The sequence below is a fragment of the Pseudophryne corroboree genome, chromosome 7, assembly GCF_028390025.1.
Source record: "Pseudophryne corroboree isolate aPseCor3 chromosome 7, aPseCor3.hap2, whole genome shotgun sequence".
In the NCBI taxonomy this organism is placed as follows: domain Eukaryota; kingdom Metazoa; phylum Chordata; class Amphibia; order Anura; family Myobatrachidae; genus Pseudophryne; species Pseudophryne corroboree.
Window position 1 is genome coordinate 132,760,451 of NC_086450.1, and position 25,830 is coordinate 132,786,280.

General features: G+C 50.4%; 1 protein-coding gene and 1 long non-coding RNA gene across 5 annotated transcripts in view; one reads left to right on the top strand and one right to left on the bottom strand.

Moving 5' to 3' along the window:
• Positions 1-25,830, top strand: part of RBMS1 (RNA binding motif single stranded interacting protein 1) — a 621,011-nt gene that overhangs the window by 249,905 nt on the left and 345,276 nt on the right. The gene's annotated exons all lie outside the window — the stretch shown is intronic.
• LOC134943455 (uncharacterized) lies at positions 623-7,782 on the bottom strand. Its single transcript, XR_010181548.1, has 3 exons — positions 7,738-7,782; positions 5,796-5,874; positions 623-825 (listed from the first exon to the last, which is right to left on the bottom strand). It is a non-coding gene; the product is annotated as an uncharacterized LOC134943455 (long non-coding RNA).

Consider the following 25,830-nt stretch of genomic DNA (forward strand, 5'->3'; position numbering starts at 1 on the left):
GCCTTGTATAATAAGCAGTCACGCCCCCCATGCTTAGTTACACCTATTTCCTAGCACAGGGTCCATGACATGCCATGGTGGAGCTGGGTGTAACTGAATGGTGACTGTGTGTTTGCATGCAAGATACGTGTATCGTGGGCATGGTGGTGGAATATTGGGCTATTCATAGGTGAGCACATGCAAAGATCCAATTGATTTCCGACAAATCTTTTGCATCAAGCATAGGGCTGGTACAAATGTTAGCTAAATGTGATCACAGCCACTCTTGCAAGCAGATGAATAGAAGTGGTGTGGCCGACTCTGAATCTAGGTGGAGATTCCAGCTATTGTCAGCCTCTGATGCGGCTGCTTTGCCTGTGACTCTGAATCATACCCATAATGATCATTTTGTGACTTCACTTAACAATATGGGGGAGATTTATCAAAGCTTGGAGAGCTGCCTGCTGGTGATGCAGGTGGGGTAAAAGGTGGGCAGATGGCGATATCCTCAGCTTTCTCAACATCTAAGACAATGAGACTAATAAGTAGACATCATTTTAGTATTATTTGTCATATCATATATCACTTACTACATAGTGATAGATAGATAGATAGATAGATAGATAGATAGATAGATAGATAGATAGATAGATAGATAGATAGATGTCATGTATGGTGGTAACTCTTTACAAATACACAGAAACCGTATGTAAAACATCCTTTTCATTGTAGATAGGACTTTTCTCTCAGTAAAAAATGGACCTGTTAGTCTGTCCTGTGGTGTAATTATTTAGAATCAGTATATAGGTGTTATCTGTTTGATGTCCTGATTTCTTTTTTCTGCAGCTGCAAAAATAAGAAAAACTGGTTAGTTGGAGATCATCAGCAGAATGTAATGCCGCCCAAGTCTGGCAGCTGTGCAGGATGCCGGCCGAACTCAGACCTTTTTTTAAAGGGGTAATTCCTTACAAGGCAAAATGATGCCTTGTAAGTGATTGCCCCTTAAAGAAAAATGTCTGAGTTCAACCGGCATCCTGCACATCTGCCGGACTTGGGCGACATTACATCCTGCCGAATATCTTTATTCCTGGGAAGGGATCCTTCAGGTCAGCCATTAATGCTAGGTCCCAGAGATCCCATTCAAATTTATCAGCACATTGTCTTCTTTCTGTAAAGAAGAAACAGAATACCCCCTTCCCTTCACCACAACATGGGCCCTCATTCCGAGTTGATCGCTCGTTATTTTTCATCGCATCGCAGTGAAATTTCGCTTAGTGCGCATGCGCAATAGTCGCACTGCGACTGCGCCAAGTAACTTTGCTATGAAGATAGGATTTTTACTCACGGCTTTTTCTTCGCTCCGGCGATCGTAGTGTGATTGACAGGAAATGGGTGTTACTGGGCGGAAACACGGCGTTTTAGGGGCGTGTGGATGAAAACGCTACCCCGTTTCCGGAAAAAACGCAGGAGTGGCCGGAGAAACGGGGGAGTGTCTGAGCGAACGCTGGGTGTGTTTCTGACGTCAATCCAGGAACGACAAGCACTGAACTGATCGCACAGGCAGAGTAAGTGTGGAGCTACTCTAAAACTGCTAAGTAGTTTGTGATCGCAATAATGCGAATACAGCGGTCGCAATTTTAGGATGCTAAGATACACTCCCAGTAGGCGTAGGCTTAGCGTGTGTAACTCTGCTAAATTCGCCTTGCGACCGATCAACTCGGAATGAGGGCCATGGTGACAAGTGACTGTTGAACAACAACTTAGGGTATAAGTTCTAGAATTGTTTTTTAAATTACTCTTAATATGTCTTCTATCATGTAAGACTACGAATGTAATTTGTAACACAAGCAAAATCACTAAATCACTCCTGCCTATTATCTGTGTGGGATGGGTGTGCTCATCCTGGCATCTTATTCCCGAGTCCCCATCATCATTTGACTGGGATTTGATCTTATTTCACAGTCGCAGAGAGTCTCACAGGTCCATAAGATACCACCTGCCCACAGCACAGTAGGAAGAGCCATATCAGGTTACCCACTTAGGTCGTGTTCTGATAAGGGTGGACATCACACATTGATGGTTAGCAACCATCGATGGTCTAATGGCAGTGGTAGGTGGGTTTACCATTGATGGGAAGTCACTAATGGTAAAACTTTGGTGGTTGATCCCCGATGATGAGAACCAGCCCCACTATGTGCATAGTCTAACCGTCAATGGCTCCTCATCAATGGTTTATTACCAATAGTGAAACCTATTGACCATTAATTACAGAGCCGTCGATGGTCATCACTATGTTTCTCCTACTAACTCATCATGGGTGCTTTATATAACCTGCCAAATTATTTTAATTCAATTGTCTTATTCTACACCTATATTTTTTGTCTTTATGTGTACTAATTAATATTTTCAACTTTCAAGAACAGATTTTATTTTTTAACTATTATGCTATCCAATTAAAGGGACCACTGGCTTGGACATATTGACATGTTAGGGCACAATGTTCCACAAAAGAAGTGACCTCTTTTCTATCTACAGGTAGATCCTGGACATTAATTTTCCTACACTTCCCCACCTTACTATAGCTCAGATGCTTACTTGCTGGAAATAAATTAGAACACTTAAACACATACCTTCAATTTTATTCCCCCCTTACCCCCCCAAATAACATCACTTATGTATAACCCAGTGTTCCTTCCTGGGACTCATGCTCACTATGGGACAGGACACGATGGCTCCACATTGTTCAGCTGGTGGCTAAAGGGACAGATGTTTTAGACACTGCATGACCAACAACCTTCCTGCCCTTAAGTCCTGGGCTTATCACCAACTAAAACATTTTGTAGACTCTTTGGTTAAAAATAATGATCCTTTGAAGAGTTAAGTACAAGCAATGAATTTTCCAAATACTCTAGCTCTCTACAGGCTGATTATAGAGCATCGCTGCTCTGACCTTCCAAATTTAGTAAATACAGGATATGGCGTAAAGATCTTAATTACCCAATAACAGATGACTAATGGGGAGCATCTTTAAATATAGTAATGTAAGCTTGCAGAATGTCTCTGCTGTTGAATGCACAGAAGTTTTAAGTCTATGGAATAGATGTCCTACTGTTCTTTGTAAAATTCCATGGGCAGTAAAATGTATGGTGGAGATACAGTCTAAAGGGGGGTACACACGGAGAGATCCGTGCTTAAAATCTAAGCAATCTTGCTAGATTGCTTAGATTTTAAGCACGGATCTGCCGTGTGTATGCCCCCCAGCGATACATCGCTATCGCCGGTGCTAGATTGAGCCTGCATGCAGGCTCAATCTAGCTGGTCGCTCACTTCACCGTTGTGTGAAGTGAGCGGCCCCCCATCGGCTTTCCCCCTCGCTCAGCACATCGCGCTGTGCTGAGCGGGGTGAGAGATGTGTGCTGAGCGGTCTGTGTTAAGATCGCTCAGCACACATCTCTCCCGTGAGTACCCCCCTTTATGCCAGGAACCTACTTCCATAGTTGGTGGAATTGCCCTTGAATCCCGACCTAATACTTATTAAGATGCTCCCTCTCCTCTCCAGTTTCAGTGGAACAGATGACATTTTGCTCTCTACACTAGACAGGAATACAATATTGATCTCTCATCTCTATTACTGAGTTTAAAGAATCCAATGACTAAGATTACTATAGACACCTGACATTCTACACATTATCATAGGCGTGCGCACGGGGGGTGCCTGGTGCGCACAGGCACCCCCTAATGTCCGGCACCTCGCACGCTGCCTGCTACAGCACAGTGATAGAATAGCCAAGCCTGCAGCCCATTGCTGTGCCTCCCCCTACCGCTGCGCCCGGCGCCCGCTAATAAGTGATGACAGTGCTTAGTGTACTTTACGTGCCGGCGGCCTCACAGGGGGAAACTGAAGTCATCTGATGTTATTATATCACAGCGTGCGTCTGCCCATGCTCTCCTCCCGGCCGTCGCGCTCTCCTCCTACCCGCGCTCAGTCTCAATCCTAGGGTGCAGCCAAGCCACAGCCAGCGTTCCTCTCATGGGGACTCAGAGCCGTCACTGGAGGACACATTCTGCTGGGGCAGTTCAACAGAGACTCTGTCACCGAGATGGACAGTGAGTCACTGTTTCTGATATTGTGAGTTCCATTACCAGTAGCCAAATTTATCAATATCCTTCCCTATCATCATACATACAAGTATTAGAGATCCTATGAAAAAAAAAAAGGGGAAAGATAATAAATAATATAATATGAATGTGACATCATTATTGGAAGTATAATTTTTTTTTTCTTGCAGCCATACTTATGCTACCAGTGGTGAATTTGCCATAAGTTACCCAAGGCACATGCTGTGTGGCTTAATATGAATTTCGGCTCATACTGTGTGGCGTAATATGATTTGTGGCTCATACTGTGTGGCGTTATATGAATTTCGGCTCATACTGTGTGGCGTTATATGAATTTCGGCTCATACTGTGTGGCGTTATATGAATTTCGGCTCATACTGTGTGGCGTTATATGAATTTCGGCTCATACTGTGTGGCGTAATATGAATTTCGGCTCATACTGTGTGGCGTAATATGAAATTCGGCTCATACTGTGTGGCGTAATATGAATTTCGGCTCATACTGTGTGGCGTAATATGAATTTCGGCTCATACTGTGTGGCGTTATATGAATTTCGGCTCATACTGTGTGGCGTAATATGAATTTCGGCTCATACTGTGTGGCGTTATATCAATTTTGGCTCATACTGTGTGGCGTAATATGAATTTCGGCTCATACTGTGTGGCGTAATATGATTTTTGGCTCATACTGTGTGGCGTAATATGAATTTTGGCTCATACTGTGTGGCGTAATATGAATTTCGGCTCATAATGTGTGGCGTAATATGAATTTTGGCTCATACTGTGTGGCGTAATATGAATTTCGGCTCATACCATGTGGCGTAATCTGAATTTTGGCTCATACTGTTTGGTGTAATGTGAATTTCGGCTCATACTGTGTGGCGTAATGTGAATTTTGTCTCATACTGTGTGCTGTAACGTGAATTTCGGCTCATACTGTGTGGCGTACTGTGATGTGAATAAGGGGCACTAATGTCAGTAGCTGGTGAGCACGGGGACATATGTGACAAATGCTGGTATCCTGCAGAGGAGGTGGGATCTGATGGCATAGAAAGAGGCAGATGTGGCTCTTATGGCACATGTGTACATTTTAAACGTTACCTGTGTTATGTAAAAACTCAAACGTTTGGCCCCGTAAATCTCCCGTACTTTTCAGGATGGCTCACTCAAAATCAGGGTGTAGGTGCTGGGGGGTGCAAGGGTTGGTGATGGTGGGGAAGGGGGGTGGAATGTATATGCACCTAGGCCCACCACTCTCTAGTTCCGCCAGTGGGTCAGGGATAGGTTGAGTAAGTGTAAGCAGCGGTAGGGTGCAGCGGCAGCTAGGACTCAGGGTTATTCCGTAGCAGACAGTCAGTACTGGCCGGTGGTTGCACAATTATGTTTAATTTTATTTCTCTGCGGTGTATTATATCTATTTGTATAATTAATAACTAGGGAGAAATTAGATTAAGCCATGTTACTTTATTGAGAGAATGTAAGTGGTAGACATGTCCCTGGGCGGTGCACCCCCTAATAAAATTAGCTGCGCACGCCTATGCCTATTATATATGTGATGCTAAATCTGCCCATGTGAAAGGCTGGAGCCATATACACGTATACACCTGCCTGCCAATCAGAATGTCTGTTACTATTCCATAATATAATAATATCTAGGTAAATAAACAGAACATCATCTGTAAATTGTTAGTAACTTACCATAAATACAGAATAACTGCAACGAATAATGGAAAGCATGCACAGTCTCCATATACTGTAGCATCAAATAGTCTGCCAGCTATGGAAGGAAAAAATACATTTGGTCAGTACATGCTTTTCATTTATAGCCATGTTGCACATAGTAATTCATTGCTTGAACCAGTTATAGAATACAATACAATACAATACAGAATCCCCTTTCTTTTCCCCTCCCCTTTTTTCCCTTTCCTCTTTCCTAATACTAATAATAATAATACCTTATGACTTATCCATGATCTCTCTCTCTCTCTCTCTCTCTCTCTCTCTCTCTCTCTCTCTCTCTCTCTCTCTCTCTCTCTCTATATATATATATATATATATATATATATATATACACACATTTTTTTTTTTACTAGAAATTTACTATTTCCCTATTTCTTTACAGAGAATGGTACTCTGTAAATAAATGTTTCTTCCCCTCTGTTTTCATCTGAACAGAAGTGATGGCGTGTGATATTTTATTTTTCTTCTATATTCCTATATTTATTTATTTTTCTCCTATCTATCTATCTATCTATCTATCTATCTATCTATCTATCTATCTATCTATCTATCTATCTATCTCATATATATATATTTTTTATTCTAAGTATTATGTTGTGTTTTTTATTAATATTTGCTCATATGACTCATATGACTCCATTTCATTTATTATATTGTTGTCTCTTCTAAATAGTATCTGCCTTTTAAATATAATGCTTTTTTAATATGCTTTTTTAATAAATGCTATATGTGATATATAAACTTGTGCTTTAACGCTATACACATTTTCCAGTTACCACCTAACGTGTGAAATCAGGTGGTTGTAATAATGTAATAAGTGACTTGCTGTCCCTATAAGAATGGAGACTGGGCAGGAAGTAGCAATCTATTCCTCTGAAGGAATGACCGGTCCCTTATGGTCGAGAAACGCGTCAAAACATTGGGATCCCTGCTTATTTGCACAGACAGCAATTCTATCACAGAGTCGCCCTATCCTGGTTAGTTGGAGCCGCCTGCTTTGGCTTCTGGCCGCAGCTGTTCAGGACGTTGTTATAGACGAGCCAGCTGACTCATTAATTTGCGCCTCAGACGGAGGTATCTGGCGCCGCCCACCTGCCCTGGCTTTCCTCTAAGCGGCAAGCCCCGGTTACTGTGGACGCCAATGGTAAAGAGGCAATTACACAGTGTAGCACAGTATAACCTGAGCTGCGGACATAGCCGCTGCTGGTCACACTTCTCATCAAAACTGCAGCCTTCTAAGAGGACCACACACAGACTTCCCGGAACCGAAAGAAGGTGCAAGCGCTCTGGAGATGTCAAAGTTGGAAGGGCAAGTATCCTCGCAATTCATTTAATATCACAGTGGATAGCTGTGTGTGGAAACTGGGGTCTATGTATTAAATTTGATTCATTTCATAAGTCCGAGAACACATTGTTTATTCACCTTTAAAATAAAGGAATCACAGCGGTCTAATTGTAGGTTCTCAATTGCCTACAAGAACAGTCTGTAGGAAGTTACTATATACACTTTTTCAGCTGAAGTAACTATTTTAAGCACTATTTTTGTCTTAATATACACCTGCAGTTATATAAATTGTGTGTTCTGTGATATATTGCCAACTTGTTACTAATTTTTTGTTACTAATTTTAGATACTAAAGCGATTGATACTGTCTGTGTAACATTTCAAGGGTTGAATATAATTTATCTTTTTATTAATAAATATAAGTAAATTTGAGTCAGTTTGCGCTCTCTACTCCTTTTTAGTTTGTATTCTCTACAGTGTTTGCTAATACCCTGAATTTGTGAGAGCAGCGAACAGCACACCAACAGCAAGGTTTGATTTATAGGCGCCTTAATTCCAGTAGTTTATAGAATGCAGAGCTGCTTCCTTATCTTATCTTCAGTATTTTCATTAATACCTGTGAATAAGAAGCAGTTTGCATCTGAGATCAGTGGTGGTTCCCCCAGTCAGGTTGATCATCTGTGAGTGCACAGCAGGACTTATCAAGGGTTCTAACAAAGTCCAGGTGGGAAACATTCTCCAAATGAAGAGAAGCAATAGGACACGAGGACATGCACTGAGACTGGAGGGAGGGAGGTTCAGGGGAAATTTGAGGAAAAATTACTTCACAGAAAGGGTAGTGGACAAGTAGAATATCCTCCCATCAGAGGTGGTAGAGGGAAAGACAGCAGAGCAATTTAAACATGAATGGTATTGACATAAGGACATCCTTACAAAGGAATAAGGATCAAATAAGGTTTGAGATAAAAAAAAATATGGTAAAAAAAGGGGTAGACTAGATGGGCCAAGTGGTTCTTATCTGCCGTCACATTCTATGTTTCTATGTTTAAGGGTGATGCATGCCCTGGGTCCCATTCAGGAAGATTCAATTAATTCCTATTTTCTGTATGTTTCCCCACCCACAGCTCTCCTGCTTCCATTGGCCAGCCCATTTAGATGGCAAAAGAGGCACTCAGAAGGTCCCAGGCTATGACTTTGCCACCGTACCTACGTATGCCTCTGATCCCCCCTCAGGGCCGGCTCCAGGCCTATTAGCACCCTGAGCGAGAAAATGTAAATGCGCCCAATCCCCCCCCCCCCCGCGCTCCTGGGAAAGTGGGCGTGGCCTCGTAACTTTATATCATCAAACTATAAATATATTTTCACACCCCCTCTACGCACACAATTAGCAGCCTTACACATAACAGCCACAGCAGTGTTCCTTACACACAATGTCTCCAGTATAGTGCCAGATACACATAATGTGCAGTGCCAGCTACACATGACATGCCCCGCAGCAGTGCCAGCTACACATGACATGCCCCGCAGCAGTGCCAGCTACACATGACATGCCCCGCAGCAGTGCCAGCTACACATGACATGCCCCCAGCAGTGCCAGCTACACATGACATGCCCCCCAGCAGTGCCAGCTACACATGATAGTGTTCACTTTTTAGGGCAGGGTGCTGATCACAGGGAGGGCACATTTTTAAGTTAGGAGGGCAAAATGATGTACATACTATAATGCTTGTTGTTCCCATATCTATATGCTAAAGCATGGACAGTGTGCGCCAAAGGCGCGCAGCAAAAATTTAGGGGCGTTGCTTCGTGGGGAAGGTGCGTGGCCACAAACTAGTGGCAATTTGCATTACACCACACAGTAGTGCAGCTAATACACTGCACCAGGTAGAACCTCCTATACACTTTGCGCCAGGCACAGCACGTTAGACACTTTGCGCCAGTTAGAGCACTGAGACACATTGCCTAGCCACAGACGCCAGGCGGGAACACTACATGATATTCTCCCCAGCAGTGCCAGCTACACTTGACATGCCCCCCAGCAGTGCCAGCTACACGTGACATGCCCCCCAGCAGTGCCAGCTACACGTGACATGTGCCAGCTACACGTGACATGCCCCCCAGCAGTGCCAGCTACACGTGACATGCCCCCCAGCAGTGCCGGCTACATAAATGGCCACACAGTGCAAGATATGTCCCCACAGTTCCAGATACATAAATGCCCCCATAGTGCAGATATGCCCACACAGTGCCAGATACATAAATGCCCCCACAGTACCAGATACATAAATGCCCCCACAGTGCCAGATACATAAATGCCCCCACAGTGCCAGATACATAAATGCCCCCACAGTGCCAGATACATAAATGCCCCCACAGTGCCAGATACATAAATGCCCCCACAGTGCAGATATGCCTCCACAGTGCCAGATACATAAATGCCCCCACTGTTTTGTGGCCACGCACCTTCTGGCACTGTGGGGGCATATCTGCACTGTGGGGGCGTTGCTTCGTGGGGAAGGTGCGTGGCCACAAAATAGTGGCAATTCGCATTACACCACACAGTAGTGCAGCTAATACACTGCACCAGGTAGAACCTCCTATACACTTTGCGCCAGGCACAGCACGTTAGACACTTTGCGCCAGTTAGAGCACTGAGACACATTGCCTAGCCACAGACGCCTAGCGGGAACACTACATGATATTCTCCCCAGCAGTGCCAGCTACATGTGACATGCCACCCAGCAGTGCCAGCTACATGTGACATGCCCCCCAGCAGTGCCAGCTACACGTGACATGCCCCCCAGCAGTGCCAGCTACACGTGACATGCCCCCCAGCAGTGCCGGCTACATAAATGGCCACACAGTGCAAGATATGTCCCCACAGTTCCAGATTCATAAATGCCCCCATAGTGCAGATATGCCCACACAGTGCCAGATACATAAATGCCCCCACAGTGCCAGATACATAAATGCCCCCACAGTGCCAGATACATAAATGCCCCCACAGTACCAGATACATAAATGCCCCCTCAGTGCCAGATACATAAATGCCCCCACAGTGCAGATATGCCCCCACAGTGCCAGATACATAAATGCCCCCACAGTGCCAGATACATAAATGCCCCCACAGTGCCGATATGCCCCCACAGTGCCAGATACATAAATGCCCCCACAGTGCCAGATACATAAATGCCCCCACAGTGCCAGATATATAAATGCCCCCACAGTGCAGATATGCCTCCACAGTGCCAGATACATAAATGCCCACACAGTGCCAGATACATAAATGCCCCCACAGTGCAGATATGCCCCCACAGTGCCAGATACATAAATGCCCCCACAGTGCCAGATACATAAATGCTCCCACAGTGCAGATATGCCTCCACAGTGCCAGATACATAAATGCCCCCACAGTGCCAGATACATAAATGCCCCCACAGTGCAGATATGCCCCCACAGTGCCAGATACATAAATGCCCCCACAGTGCCAGATATGCCCCCACAGTGTCAGATACATAAATGCGCCCACAGTGCCAGATACATAAATGCCCACACATTGCCAGATACATAAATGCCTACACAGTGCCAGATATGTCCCCACAGTGCCAGATACATAAATGCCCCCACAGTGGCAGATACATAAATGCCCCCACAGTGGCAGATACATAAATGCCCACACAGTGCCAGATACATAAATGCCCCACACAGTGCCAGATACATATATGCCCCACATAGTGCCAGATACATATATGCCCCACACAGTGCCAGATATGCCCCTAATGCCAGATACTCTTGTCCCCACAGTGCCAATACACATGTCCCATGCCCCCAGTGCCAGATACACATGTCCCATGCCCCCAATGCCAGATACACATGTCCCGTGTCCCCAGTGCCAGATATCCTCCTCCCCCGTGCTGCTCACCGTGAGTCTCCTCCTGTGGGTTGAGGCTGCTGCGCTGCCCGTGCTGCTTTGTAGCTGAGGGCGGGAGGAGAGCGCAGCGTGCGCCTCTCCTAGCCCTCAATCTCCGGCGGCCGCTTCAACTAGGCGCCAGCCCGCAAGCCAATCAAAGCTCGCGGTCCGGCAGCCAATCAGCCTCAGCTGCCGGACCGCGAGCTCTGGTTGGCTCACGGGCCTGCGCTGGTTAGCAGGGGCGGGGAAGACAGACAGTGCAGTGCTGCAGGGACGGCTCCAGGCTCCAATATGGCGGCCAGAGCTAGCGGCGCCCATAAAGTGCGGCGCCCTGTTCGGCCACTCTATTGGAACATGCCTGGAGCCAGCCCTGTCCCCCCTCCTATCTATTCTCCTATCCACGTCACCCTCTGTGCCTTTACCCCTCTGCCAGCAGTGCCTCTGATCCCCTATCTATGTGTGCCTCTGATACCCCCTCCCATCTATGCTCCTGCCCACATCACCCTCTGTGCCTCTGCCATCCTACCCAGGGCTGGCATTACCTGCTCTGCAAAGGGATGCAAAGAAAGGAAGCGCCAGGCTGGAGAGGCACTCTCTCTGCATCCCTGCTGATGTCCCCTGCTGCGCCCATCACACTGTATGAAAGGCAGCGGCGCCAGTAGCTTGAAGCGTCCTCCCACCCCCCCTGAGCCTGACCAGAAAAGGGGGCGGAACTACATTGGAATGAAGGGGCAGAGCCACACTGGACCAGGCTGCTAAAGAGAAGGATGAGCTGCTACAGATCTGGCTAGCCAGACTTTGGGCCTAATTCAGACCTGATCACTGTTGTGCAAAATCGCACAGCAGGCGATTATCAAACGAATGCGCATGCATACAGATCGTAATGCGCAGGCGCAAGGATAAACTATGAAAAAGTCCTGCATGTTTTTATCGCTAGCCGGATGCAGGCTGATTGACAGGAAGCAGGCATTTGGGGGTGGTAACTGGCGATTTCTGGGAGTGTCAGAAAAAACGCAGGCGTGCCCAAGCCTATGCCTCTAATCCTGCCTCCCATTTGTGCTCCCTCCCACGTCACCCTCTGTGCCTCTGCCGCTCTACCTATATGTGCCTCTGATCCCTCCTCCTGTCTGTGCTCCTGCCCATGTCACCCTCTGTGCTTCTATTTCCCCTCTCATCCGTGGCACTGCTTCCTTCCCCCATCAAAAGTGGCGTGGATGTAAGGAGGTAGACCATGTTGTAGACCATATAACTGAACCATATAATCATCATTTTTCTTTGATAAATCATTAGGGCTATTTCTCACTTAAAAGGTTCATCACTGGCAATAGCACCATTATCCCTGGCTATCCCTATCCCTGCTGGTTATGGCTATAAGACCGCCTTGTACGATGAAAGCCTATTTAATCATGGCAGTGCTGGTACTGCTGCAATATCTGAACGGGTGTAGTATGGTATGCCGGCGGCCGGGCTCCCGGCGACCAGCATACCGGCGCCGGGAGCCCGACCGCTGGCATACCAACAGTGTGGCGAGCGCAAAGGAGCCCCTTGCGGGCTCGCTGCGCTCGCCAGGCTGCGGGCACAGTGGCGCACTACGCGCACCACGCTATTTTTTCTCCCTCCAGAGGGGTCGTGGACCCCCACTAGGGAGAATAGCTGTCGGTATGCCGGGTGTCGGGATCCCGGCGCCGGTATACTGTGCGCCGGAATCCCGACATTCGGCATACTGAAGACCACCCATCTGAACATAATAATTTTAAAAAAATCTGTTTTTGCTCTGTGATTTTTTTTTTTTACTTTAAGCACTTAAATATTAGTAATTTTATTATATTTTCATCCTTTTATTACTTTTAATTTAATTTATATATTTTATGTGTGATGGAGGTGGTTCTGGGGAGGTCTGAGGAGCATGCAGTGCATTTCTGTACTGTGGGGGGACACTATAACATGATTCCTCAGGGAGCCTGTGCACCATGCTACTTGTCTGCATACACCATGGGTGGGTATCAGTGGTTGTGAGGCTTTTGGGTGGGGGGGTTGTCATTCTCATTTGTACTGGACCCCACAAGTTCTAATGGCAGCCCTGCTGTTCAGTATCTACTTATTTGGGTACCATTACATATATATTTGGTGAGAGATGGACTGTCATATTTGTTTATCCTTTGGTGTTTTATACATCTAATGTCTCTATATAAGCCAGGTAGCGTTATCCGCTTTGCTATTGGATATAGAAATGTCAAGTAGTTACATGCCTGACTGATATAAAGGCCTAGAGGGGTATCCATTTACCCGTGGTCGATCACTGCAGGTAATTGTATCACCAGGGGCTATCCTATTAGCCAAGATGCGGTGCGCTACTCCCACCGATGTCGGCACTTATCACTGATTATGCTTTGGGGCCTCAGACGCGGGACGGTCCCGTTTTTTTGGGACTGTCTTGTTGTCACACCCCTGGGCCACAGTATCCTGCGGTGGGGGGGCACAGTTGGGAGGCTCCTGTCACTCACTGCTCTGCTTAGCAGAGCAGTGGTGAATAGACTCTGTGAACTTGCGCACAGCATCTGTTCACCGGACAGAGAAGAACTGGAGGCATGCCAGCAGCTCACGCTCTGGGCATGCCCCCTCAGTGATGGAAGTGTGGCTCGCGATCACGGCACTCCCGTAAAGCCACACCCCCTCCTCTATAGACCACCCCCCCTTTTGGGTCGAAAAGGTCCCACTTCAACCCATTAAGATGTTGGGAGATATGCACATAGTAGGATCCCCATTCATGTGCCACACATTAGGGCCAGGGACAGCAGAGCCTATCCTATGCATCTGTTATATATCTATATCTATGCATCTGTTATAGCTGGTTTGTAATTTCTGTAATTTATATTCAGGTGGGTTTTGGTTGATATAACCTAAGCTACACAGGGACTGGAGGAGGTTCGCAGTATATAAAATTCTATACATGGAAATACTGCACCCTTATTGGAAAACATAATAACAAACACATTTAATAATTGTTATGAACAAACAAATTGATATGCCCCTTATTAATTGTTACTTATAATGATTGTTTTGATTTTTTTTTAAATATATTCTCTAGTCAGCATTTATTACATAGTCACTCCCATTTGTATCCCATTTGTAAGCTATTCTGGCTTTATTGGCAAATAATGGCAAAATGTACATAATCTTTCTGCCCATATGGAAAGAAACAATCTCCTATATATTTGCTCAAGTCTGTGACTCTGTGCCCGTAACGCTGGGCGGAGTCACAGGCACAGATCTGGCCAGGAACAGTCCCCTCCCTCTCTCCGCCCAGTCCCCTCCCCATGTCCGCCCAGTCCCCTGTCTCCCTCCTCCCCATACACTCTCTCTGGTGACACCGCAGACTGTGAGCGGAACTCACACTACCCGCCTCACAGACTAGCGGCTGCTGCAGAGTTCAGGGGGACATGCTGAGCACTGGCAGCTGCTCTCGCTCCCTCTCCCACCCGCGGCAGCCACCCGTCACTTACCCGCGGTCGCGGGTGAAAAGGGGGCGTGGCTTCGCGGAAGGGGGCGTGGCTTCACGTCCCGACCCCCGTTTTCGGCACAACTCGCCCTCCCACCCGCGGCAACCACCCGCATCTGCCCTCCACCCGCGGCATCCACCCGTCACTTACCCGCGGTCGCGTGTGAAAAGGGGCGTGGCTTAGCGGAAGGGCGTGGCTTAGCGGAAGGGGCGTGGCTTCGCATCCCGACCCCGTTTTCGGCACATTGTGGGTCGGAGCATACGACCTTCACCCGGACACTGCTGAATCTGCAGTGCTGGCTTCTGGACTGTGACAGGAGCCGGCACTTTGGTGTCACCTCTCAGAGGGTAACACCCGGGTGCGGCCCGCACCCACGTTGTGGTGCCACTGCTCCCGCCCCCACCCGTAGCACAAACACCCGCCGCATCCACCCACCACCCGCGGCACTCCCGTCCCCTCCCCCACCCAGAGCACAAACACCCGCGCCACCCACCCGCGGAACTCCCTCCCCCACCCGTAGCACCAACACCCGAGGCAACCAACCGCATTCGCCCCCCACCCGCGGCACTCCCACCCGCAGCACCAACACCCGCGCCACCTACCCGCGACACCCACCGCATCCACCCACCACCCGTGGCACTCCACCCCCTCCCCCACCCGCAGCACCAACACCCGTGGCACACTGCCCCCATCCACAGCACCAACACCCGCTGGCCCCCCCTGCGGGAATCCCAAGGCAGCCCCCACATCAGCTCCAACACCTGCAGCACCCCCCGCCCCTCCCCCACCCGCTGCAACCCTGCCCCTCCCCCATACCCACCTCTCCCCTCTGCTGCACCCTTCACCCAACCCGCACCACCACCGCAACTGCCCCATCCTGCACCCACCCCTCCTGCACCCACCCCTCCCCCACCCGCACCACCGCCCCAACCCTCGGAACCCCAGCAGCTGCCTCCCACCACCCAACTGCACCACCACTGCTCCAGCCCCTGCCCCCCCTCCGCACCTGTCCCTCCACCCCCAGCACCCCCCCTCCCCCATCCACGGCACTCCCACACCAGCTTCTCCCACAGCCCTCCCACACCCACATCACCCCTGCTCCCAACCCCCCACCCATGGCACCCCCGCCCCTCTCCTACGCACAGCACCCCTGCTCCCGCACCCCCACCCCTCCCCTACCTGTAGCACCTGCCCCTGCAACCGTGGCACCCTCAAACCCACCACCCTCCCAAATGCACCACACCGGCAAACCGCCCCCTCCCCCACCCGTGACACCCCCCCACTCCACCCCCATACCCACCTCTCCCCCCGCTACACCCCTGCATCCTCCACTCCACCCGCACCACCACCGCATCTGCCCCTCCTGCACCCACCCCTCCCCCATACGCAACACCCCTGATCCTGCACCCCCTCCCCCACCCACGCCACACCCCCAACCCTCGGAACCCCCGCAGCCGCCTTCCACCCCCCATCCGCACCACCACTGCCCCCCACACCTGTCCACCACCCATGGCACAACGCCCCCACACCCAGAACCCCCCCCCTCCCCTACCCACGGCACTCCCACACCAGCTTCTCCCACAGCCCCCCCAACCCTCCCAAACCCACATCACCCCTGCTCCCAACTCCCCACCCATGGCACCCCGACCCTTCACTACGCACAGCACCCCTGCTCCTGCGCCCCCCACCCCCTCCCCTACCTGCAGCACCCCCCCCACCCGCCCCTGCAACCATAGCACCCTCACACCCACCCACCCCTAACCACACCACCCCGGCAAACTGCCCCCTCCCCCACCCGCGGCACCCCCGCCCCTCCACCACTCTACCCCTATACCCACCTCTCCCCCGCTACACCCCTCCACCACACCCGCACCACCACCGCATCTGCCCCTCCTGCACCCGCCGCTCCCCCATCCGCAACACCCCTGCTCCCGCACCCCCTCCCCCACCCGCGCCAACCCTTGGAAACCCCCGCAGCCGCTTCCCACACCCCACACGCAGCACTACTGCACCCGTCCCTGCCCCCCGCACCTGTCCCCACACCCATGGCACCACACTCCCACCCGCAGCCCCCCTCCCCCACCCACGGCACTCCCACACCAGCTTCTCCCACAACCCCTCCCACACCCATATCACCCCTGCTCCCAACCCTCCACCCATGGCACCCCGCCCCTCCCCTACGCACAGGACCCCTGCTCCCGCACCCCACACCCCTCCCCTTCCTGCAGCACCACCCGCCCCCGCAACCGTGGCACCCTCACACCCACCTCCCACCCAACCACACCACCCCGCCAAATGGCCCCCACCCACAGCACCCCTGCACCCGCCCCTCCCCAACACCCACGCACCTGCCCCTCCACCACCCGCAACACCACCACAGCCGGCCCTCCCCAACTGCGTTAACCCCGCACCAGCCCCTCACCCACCCACAGCGCCCTCTGATCCCCTCCCCCATCCCCGCACCCGCCTCTCCCCTGCCCGTGGCACATCAGGACCACCACCACACCCCCACAGCCACCACTCCCCCACCCACAGCACCTCCCCCACCCCCATCATCTACAGACACCTCCCCCACCCCCAGCACTTCTACAAACCATCACCCAACCTCCCCCCTCTGCAACCCCACCTCCCCCTACATCGCCCCTCCCCCACACACAGCACCTCCAGACCCCCTCCTTCATCCACAGCCTCCTGCACCTGCCCCTCCACCACCAGCATCTACAGACCCCATCCACACCCCCTCCCGCCCCCCCCCCCCACCCCACCCGCAGCATCCTCACACCCGCCCCTTCCCCACCGCCGCACCCCCTCCCCTGCCCCTCCCCTACCCGCCGCAGCTGCACCAACCGCCCTACCCCAACTGCGGTATCCCTGCACCAGCACCCTCCCCCACCCACTGCAGCAGCACACCTGGCCCACCACAACCGCCGTAACCCCACACCCACCACTCACTCATCCACAGCGCCCACGGACCCCCTCCTCCATCCGTGCCATCCCCGCACCCGCCCCTCCCCTAGCTACCGCACATCCACATCACCTACCCCATCCAGATCACGTACCCCACCCGCAACACCCCCGCCACTCCCACAACCACAGCACCTACCCGCCCGCATTATCTACAGGCACCCTCCACATCTGCGGACCTCCCACACCTGCCCCTCCCCCACCCGCAACACCTCTGGACCACCACCCGAACCACCTCCGGACTCCCTCCCCCATCCACAGCTCCCCCGCATCCACCCCTCCCCCATCCACAACATCTACATCCCCCATCCGTGCCATCCCACACCTCCCCCACACACAGCACTTCTGAAACCCATCACCTAAGCTCACCCCCCCTGCACCTCCAAACGCACACCCCTACATCGCCCCTCCCACACACACATCACCTCCATACCCCCTCCTTCATCCACAGTCCCCCCGCACCCACCCCTCCCCCACCAACAGCAACTACACTCCCCATCCGCGCCCCCTCTACACCTCCCCCTCCCCCACCCACAGGACCTCTGCAACCTTTACGCCATCCATGCCCCTGCACCCACCCCTCCGCCACCCACAACACCTCTGGACCCCCTCCTACACCCATCCCTCCACCACACGTAGCACCTCGAATCACCATCCACAGCCGCTACAAGTGATTCCCATGGATAGGAACCTCACTGAACCCACCCCCTTTCCAAACCCCCCAAACTTTTGTGAGTATAGTTGCTACCAATGGACATTGGATAAATTAGCAACACTAATACTGTGGCCATTATGTGTATAAGCAACACTGCTACCTGTGCCCATTGTGTATAAGTGGCGCTGCTACCTGTGCACACTGTGTGTATAAGCGGCTCTGCTACCTGTGGTCACTGTGTGTATAAGCGGCTTTGCTACCTGTGGGTATTGTGTGTATACGCCGCTCTGCTACCTGTGGGTATTGTGTGTACACGTGGCTCTGCTACCTGTGCCCATTGTGTGTATAAGCACCTCTGCTACCTGTGGGCACTGTGTATAAGCGCCTCTGCTACCTGGGGGTATTGTGTGTATAAGCGGCTCAGCTAGCTGTGGGCACTGTGTGTATAAGCGTCTCTGCCCCCTGTGGGTATTGTGTGTATAAGCGGTTCTGCTACCTGTGGGTAATGTGTGTACATGTGGCTCTGCTACCTGTGCCCATTGTGTGTATAAGCCCCTCTGCTATCTGTGGGCACTGTGTGTATAAGCGCCTCTGCCCCCTGTGGGTATTGTGTGTATAAGCGGCTCTGCTACCTGTGGCCATTGTGTGTATAAGCGGTTCTGCTACCTGGGGGTATTGAGTGTATAAGCGGCTCTGCTACCTGTGGCCACAGCACCTTCGTATCTTATCTACAGTGCATTGCTGTTACTCATCTGGTACTTCATAATGCAGACACTAGCAATATATACTACACTCTACACTATGTTATTCATTGTGCCCTGCGGCCACTCTGCACGCCCTCACAAAGGCCTACGCCCCCTTGACAATCGCACGCCGTCCCCCTTACAATATTTACCCACTGCCATAAAAAAAACCAGGTAATACTCCATATAATAACAATTATAGCACAGCTGAAGCCCGTGCAGGGGATAATGGATCGTAGCCCCTTGCAACGGTATTTTCTGTCTAACACCTTCCCTCTCTTTATCCTCTCCCTACCACCCTGCCTCTCCCTATCCTTTACCGATCGCACAGCGTTTCTGTACATTCCCTTTCTCTCCCACTACGCCTCTCTATCTTATCTCAACCGGAACCCATTTCTATATGCCCTCTATACTGCCCTGCATTTCTGATTCTGTTATCTACCGCCCTGCGTATGTTCAAAGGCGTGCAGAGGTTAACGGGGCGTAGCCCCTAACGACGGTGTGAAGAGCGCCGGTGTGAAGAGCGCCCGTAGGGCGCGATGAATCGCCTAGTTCATACTAATTGCTCTTGCTACCACTCAGTTGTTATGATCTATTCAGATTTCTTATCCATTTCCATCCATTATTTATTTATTTTTTATTCCACCAAATGCGTCTATTATAGCCTATATTAATCAGTGTAGTTGTAAGGCAGTAATGTATTTATCAGTGGCGTGCAATAGCAATGGTCAGCTGCATCCCTTAGAATTATGGTAGGCCTGCATCACATAATTCCTTGCACACCTGAATCTGATGCAAATGTGTAATATTGCTGGCCAAGTGGTTCAGGCGTTCTAACCGTTTTGCTGGCACTTAGTGGTCAGTGTCGCCAATTGAATAGTCCACTAAGAGTCAGACGTGTGTCATGTTTTTCCTCACTGATGGTTATTAGTATACTTTGCAACTGTATATAGACTTATTTCTTGTCTGTGCTATACTACCTTGCTGCATAGTGTACACTTTATACCTTACCTGTGCTAATCTTTCTTGCTATGCCTAACTATAGTGTATCATTCTAACTAGTCTTTATTCCATGACTGTGCTATACTCTCTTCCTTCTATCTTTAGTATACCTTCCTACTCTTTATAGACTTTTTGCCTTGCCTGTGCTATACTACGTTGCTGTATACTGTTCACTTTAGGGGTCATTCAGACCTGGATGCAGCCACGTGTTGTGGGGGCATGGCCGACAAAATGGGGGCGATTCAGGAGAGTTTTCAGGATTAAAATATTGCGCCGATTCGCATGCCAGCACAGCAGGAGTTAACCACAAATCGATGTGTCCGCAATAAAATTGTGGATGCATCATGAGGATATGGACGCAGATCTTGTTACAGATGCAAAGATCTGTGTACATCTCTGAATGAGGTCCTTTATACCATGTCTTTAGTATATTATTTTGCTGTAATAGTATACCACGCTCACTAAAAGAACATGTTATAACTGTACTATTACGGTGTACACTTTATCCAACCATATGATTACTGCCACTAATGCGATACTGTTGCTATAACATGCTAATTTCATTTACTTTTCAACGCCATAGCAGCCATGATGTAATGGGTTTATCAGCTGAGTAGAGACAGAGTACCACAACCAGAAGGTATATAGTGTGACTCTTCCTTCCCTTTGGTGTTTCCTGCCTCAACTGAATGTAGACGAGTTTGTATAGTGTAGTGTTCTGGTCCCAGCAAGGAAACGGTAATGCACCTCCAAGGGTACAAGCAGGGAAATCCGTTCAGGATACTGGCATTTGGCATCACGGCAGTCGGAATGCCAACGCCAGAATCCCGACACTGCTCGGAATGCTGATGCATCCTGTCATGGATCGAAATGCAAGCGCCGGGAACTGGAACGACCTCTGCCAAGACTCCTGCTTAGTAAGCTTCGGCGGTAGGAGGGGGGGGGGGTGGGGGGGGGGGGGTAGGTTTCAGCTGCAGATAGAGGGTTAGGCTGCTGGGAGAAGAGGGTTAGGGTTATTCTGTGGGGAGGGGGGTTAGAGTTAAGCACCCCCAGGGAGGGCTAGGGTTAGGTGTCGGGAAAGGGATGGTTAGGTTTAGGCACCACCGGGGTGGGATAGGGTTAGGTTGTGGGGTGGGGGGAGGAGTTAGGGTTATTCTGTGGGAAGAGAGGGTTTGGGGGGTAAGGGGGAGTGGAAGCCCATTTATTAGGATTCTCTGCTTTGGGATGCCGGTGTTGGTCATATGACTGCTGGCATCCCGTCTGCTGGGATATCGTATGTATCCCCAAGCAGAAACAGAGGTTGCTTCCAAAGGAATATACAGTAGTTGCTACTTCCAAATAGAAAATGCGGGGCTGAACATTTGGTACTCCATCTGTATCACTGACTGCGCCGGGGGGTCACCAGAACCTATAAGACATCGCTTCCAGGTCAAGCCTCTGTGCTGATCAGTGAGAAACTGCTCAGCTAGGAACCTACAGTTTTGAGGAGGATTTCTACAGCACAGAACCCGAGCACCTCCAAAAAGTCAGAGTGCTCTTCCTCAGTAAGCCCATTCATAGGAGGCTGGCTTAGGAACTTTGTTGATAAATTTAGTGCAGCAGTCATCTTTTCTCCTTTGTACTCTTCCAGGAGCTGCTGAAGGTGAGAAAGTTAGCAAAAGTCATTGTGTTTGTGCAGCATATGAGAGAGTAAACACTTAGCTGATGGTTACACAGTACTGTTATGTGTGGATTGTATCGTTCAGCCCAAGCAGAGGCAGAACTCTGGGAGGCAACGGAGTCAGCTGCCGCCGGGCTCCTGCTTTGAAGGGGGGCACCTCTCCGTGTGTTCAGCGACATTAATCAATTAAGTTAATTGACAGCAGCCGGTATCTCTTCCATAGCCGACTTCCCCACTAGTCACTGCACCTTACAATCACACCCTCTTTATTATAGATATACTGGAAGCAGACACCTTACTGATGAAGCTATTTGCTCCTATAAAGTAAACATGAGAATTCTATCTATATGCAGTTATTTCTCTGACAATTACACGTAACTTCATATAGTTAGAATTCTCATACTTCCTATGCAACAGCAGATATCTCCATCAGTAAGGTGCATGCTTCCAGTGTAATAGGTTGTGGGTTCTAATCCTGGATATGACACTTACAAATTAATTGTCAGAGAAATAATCAGCATTGTGAGTGACTGAGTAGCAGTTGTGTGGTTGGACCCCTACATAGATCTGCCTAGTTGCAACAGTTTTGTAGTAGCTTCATATAGTTAGAGTTAGAGATTAGCAGGTTCGGTTTACTCAGTGGTACTCGGATCTCAAAACAGCATCTTATTGGATCACAGATGATATGTGGGGGGGGGGGGGGGAAGGGTTTGGGCACCAATATTTTTTCTTGCCTCCGGGCAACTGAGATAAACTTGCGCCACTGAGCCCAAGGAAACCCAGCTCAGCTTCCTTAACAAGTCTATTTATTTCCTGGGTGGCGGTGTCAATACGGGACAAGTTTGCCACTTATACCACTTTCAGATAGACTGTCTGAAAGTCCCAGCTTTTACTCTGCATTTCAGTGCCGGGTTGTTTTGCCGGTACCTGTCTGACCCCCTTCACACAGACAAGCAACTTACCTGGTCAAGAATTTCCACCCAGTAATTTGCGGATCAACATCTGTGTGAAAGGGTCAACCCAGGTTGAAATTCCCAAGTCTCCTACCCTGGTAAATTCCTGGGTCAAAGTCCTGGGAATTTTTACCCATGTTGACCCTTTCACACAGAAAAGGGACCCGTGTTAATCGTCAAATTACTGGGTGGAGACTTCTTCACCCGGTAATTTCACATTCTGTGTGAAAGGGGTATAAGGAGGATTTAATAAATATTCATACAAGATATCCACATTGCACATAAGTGTGGCCATAATAGTTATACAGCCTGGATTGGCAGGAGAGGAATGGATTAAGACACATTCATGGCCTCAGTTAGTTGGAGATAGATGTCTCAAATGTACCATGGACTGTAGTTTGCTCTTACACCGCATCTGGAAATTTGCCCCAGAGTGGTGAAAGGCATCTGCTACCCTGTAAGCAGTTTGAGTTGGATTCTGACAGGCCCTCTGGAGACCGGACACACCCCTAAACACAGGCTCCTACCAATGCATTCACATGGTGGGCCGTTCACGCCCCAGTCCGAGACTACACAACCCCCTCCCCCCCAATGTGCATGGGGAATCTCTTACTGCTAACAGGGTTATTGACTATGGGGGTCATTCCGAGTTGATTGCTCGCTAGCTAGTTTTAGCAGCCGTGCAAACGCTATGCCGCCGCCCACTGGGGAGTGTATTTTAGCTTAGCAGAAGTGTGAATGCTTGTGCAGCGGAGCTCTGCAAAAACAGTTTGTGCAGTTTCTGAGTAGCTCTGAACCTACTCAGCGCTTGCGATCACTTCAGCCTATTCGTGATCGGATTTGACATCATACACCCGCTCAGCGAACGCCCAGCCACGCCTGCGTTTTTCCAGACACGCCTGCGTTTTTGCAAACACTCTCTGAAAACGGTCAGTTGACACACAGTAACGCCCTTTTCCTGTCAATCTTCTTGTGGCCGCCAGTGCGAAGAAAAACTTTGCTACAACCTGTGCACAACCACAACGGGCTTTGTACCCGTATGACGCGCTGTGCGCATTGCGGCCCATACGCATGCACAGAATTGCCCATTTATAGCCTGATCGCTGCGCTGCGAACAACGGCAGCTAGCGATTAACTCGGAATGACCCCCAATAGCAGAGGTTCTCAAGCCCGGTCCTCACGGCACCCCAACGGTCCAGGTTTTAGGTTTATCCATGCTTGGCCACAGAAGACTTAATTAGTACCTCAGTCTGATTTAACCATCTGTGCTGAGCCAAGGATATACCTAAAACCTGGACCATTGGGCTGTTTTGAGGTCCGTGTTTGAGAACCTCTAGGCCAGGCTTGTCCACCCCGCGGGCCGCGGGCCGCATGCGGCCCAAGTCGGCTAGTAATGCGGCCCAGGAGCAGCGCTGCAGCAGAGGGTTTTTTTTTTCGAGTACGGACACCACATGTGAGGCTGAGCCGGCCCCAGCAGGCTGTCAGCACATCCTGATTGGATTGCTGCTGCTGGGACCAGCACCAGCTCACGCCCTCTCCGCTGTCAGTCACAGTGTAGCCCTCCTCCGCTGCATAGCGGCACACGTGACTGAGCAGCGCGAGAGTAGAGGAGCCCAGCGGAGAAGTTGGTTGTACAAGAACATGTAAGTGAGCCGGGGGTGGGTGTCTGTCCGTGGCCGCGCCGCTGTACAGTGTCCCGGGGGGGGGGGAGGAATCAAGATCTGAAGTCCTGCGCCGCTGTACAGTGTGTCCGGGGAAGGGGGGGGGGGGGGGGAATCAAGACCTGAAGTCCGTGGCCTGCGCCGCTGTACAGTGTCCTGTACAGACGTCCTTCCCGTAGTACAGCAGAGAGGAGCGGCGGACGGAGACGGAGGCAGCGCTGCAGGAGCGGTAAGTATGTGTCTGTGTGTGTTTTTTTTTTACAGCTACAAGGGGCACAGTACAAGGGCGCAGCTACAAGGGGCACAGTACAAGGGGGCAGCTACAGGGCCACAACTACAAGGGGCACAGTACAAGGGGGCAGCTACAAGGGGCACAGTACAAGGGGGCAGCTACAGGGCCACAACTACAAGGGGCACAGTACAAGGGGGCAGCTACAGGGCCACAACTACAAGGGGGCAGCTACAAGGGGCACAGTTCAAGGGGGCAGCTACAGGGCCACAACTACAAGGGGCACAGTACAAGGGGGCAGCTACAGGGCCACAACTACAAGGGGCACAGTACAAGGGGGCAGCTACAGGGCCACAACTACAAGGGGCACAGTACAAGGGGGCAGCTAGTGCTACAGGACCACAACTACAAGGGGCACAGTACAAGGGGGCAGCTACAGGGGCACAACTACAAGGGGCACAGTACAAGGGGCGCAGCTACATGGGCACAACTACAAGGGGCGCAGCTACAGGGGCACAACTACAAGGGGCACAGTACAAGGGGCGCAGCTACAGGGGCACAACTACAAGGGACGCAGCTACAGGGGCACAACTACAAGGGGCACAGTACAAGGGGGCAGCTACAGGGGCACAACTACAAGGGGCGCAGCTACAGGGGCACAGCTACAAGGGGCGCAGCTACAGGGGCACAACTACAAGGGGCGCAGCTACAGGGGCACAGCTACAAGGGGCGCAGCTACAGGGGCACAACTACAAGGGGCGCAGCTACAGGGGCACAACTACAAGGGGCACAACTACAAGGGGCACAGTACAAGGGGCGCAGCTACAGGGGCACAACTACAAGGGGCGAACGTCTTCCCGCGTCAGTGAGGGCATAATATTCATTCGTTTGTAAGTATAATTTTCATTTTTATAGGTACCGACCCTTTTGGATTCTACTGGACAAGTGGACGTGACCGGCGTGGGATGTAGGTAAGTAATCTGTCTCTCATTCAGGTATCGTTACTGTTATTTTATTTTATGTGCGGCCCAAACCAAATTTTCATCTTCTAATGTGGCCCAGGGAAGGTGAAAGGTTGGACACCCCTGCTCTAGGCTATAGTCTGTTTTCTATGTTTTTAGTGAAGACAATGTTAGTAAATGACCCTCACTGTTAGTTTCTACAAAAAGTGCAGTTCAGAAGAGTGCGGTTCAGCTTATAAAACCGTGGCACAAATGCGGTTTTATGAAGGCACATGCCTGCTGTTCTGCAGATGCACCAATTTTTATTTTACAAGGCAGTGTAAGAATGTGTGGGCCCTGATGGCTACATCTGCAGGGTTATACAATTTTCCATCTTCTGATCGGAGGAGATGGGCTGGATACTTATGCATTCACATGCAAACATTAAATTGTGTTTAGTGGGATGACATGATTTGCGTCATGTCCAATCC